We start from the raw sequence: 1,422 nt of genomic DNA on the forward strand, positions 1-1,422 counted from the left end.
TCACTCACACTCACACTAAGACGTATGTCACACTGAAGGTCCAAACTATGTAACTTAAAAAAAAAAAAAAGGTGGGGGAGGGCTTCCCTGGTGGCTCAGTGGTAAAGAATTAGCCTGCCAGTGCAGGAGACATGGTTTCGATCCCCGGTCCATGTGCTGTGGATCAAATAAGCCTGTGTGCCACAACTACCAGGCTTGTGCTCTAAGAGCCCAGGAACCCCAACGACTGAAGCCTGAGGGCCCTAGAGTCCGTGCTCCGCAACAAGAGAAGCCAGTGCAATGAGAAGCCTGCGCACCAAGCTAGAGAGCTGCCTCTGCTCACCGCAACTAGAGAAAGCCTGTGCATCAGTAAAGACGAAGCACAGCCAAAAATAAATCAATAAAAAATGTTTAGAAAAAGGAAGAGGATGGCCCCTTAAATAGTGAAGACCTAGAACCATTATGAACCAGTCCTGCTTCCAATTGCACATGGAAATGTAGCATGAATTTTTTTTTATCATTTATTCCCTGGGTACTTGATTCCTTAACTGAAGGCAGAGATTCTGTAGTTCAGGGGAAGGCTTGACCGAAGCATACCTGATTCTTCCTCTTGTTTTCCATATCTATAACACAATGACAAAAGGACAAATAGAAAACTTCCATATTAATAAGTTAACTTTATATATCTTGCATCATTTAAGACAACATTAAATTTTAGTTTAGGACTTTTCCCTGAATTAGCTGGAAATAAAGAAAATGATTTCCTCTGTGGTGGTGGTTGGTCAAATTAGCAAATAATCACCAGCAAGTAACTACTGAGGGAATAAGAACTTTGTTCACCCAGTAGGCCCAGTTAAGGGACGTGTATTGACATACATTACCTTTGGCATCTCTTTTTACTGAAGGGCTTATTTACTCTTTCAAGGAAGTAGCTTGGACACCTCAGCCATGTGCCAACACGAGCCTCTGTCTGTCAGCACTGTCCATTTCAGACTTGCTCCTTTAGAGGATGCTGCTACCTTAGCATGTGCGTCTGCTCTGAGATGAGGGACTTTGTCCAGTGCTCTGCTCTGGGCATGCCTCAAAGACGGCAGCTGCTCAGCTGGCAGCCTCTCTGCTGCAAGCCTGGGGCACTGACACCGGATGGATCCAGGCAACTTCTGCATCTCCTGAGGCACTTGGAAACAAACCAGGACATCTAGGGAGAGGAATGGGAGCCTGGAAAAGGAACAGAGGGGTTTTGGGAAATTTTATTTTCTCTGGCAGTTGGGGGTTGGGGCTCAGGCAATTTATGTCTAAAAACAAGAATGAATTGCACCATCAAATTGGGTTGTTTAACAATTACCTCCTCTCCTCACTGTGACCACTATTTTCAGGTGTATAACTTTGGTAAATAGTTTCCCCTCAACCAGCACTGTCAAAACTCAATTATAATGTCTTCAT

Source organism: Dama dama, chromosome 3, assembly GCF_033118175.1.
Source record: "Dama dama isolate Ldn47 chromosome 3, ASM3311817v1, whole genome shotgun sequence".
In the NCBI taxonomy this organism is placed as follows: domain Eukaryota; kingdom Metazoa; phylum Chordata; class Mammalia; order Artiodactyla; family Cervidae; genus Dama; species Dama dama.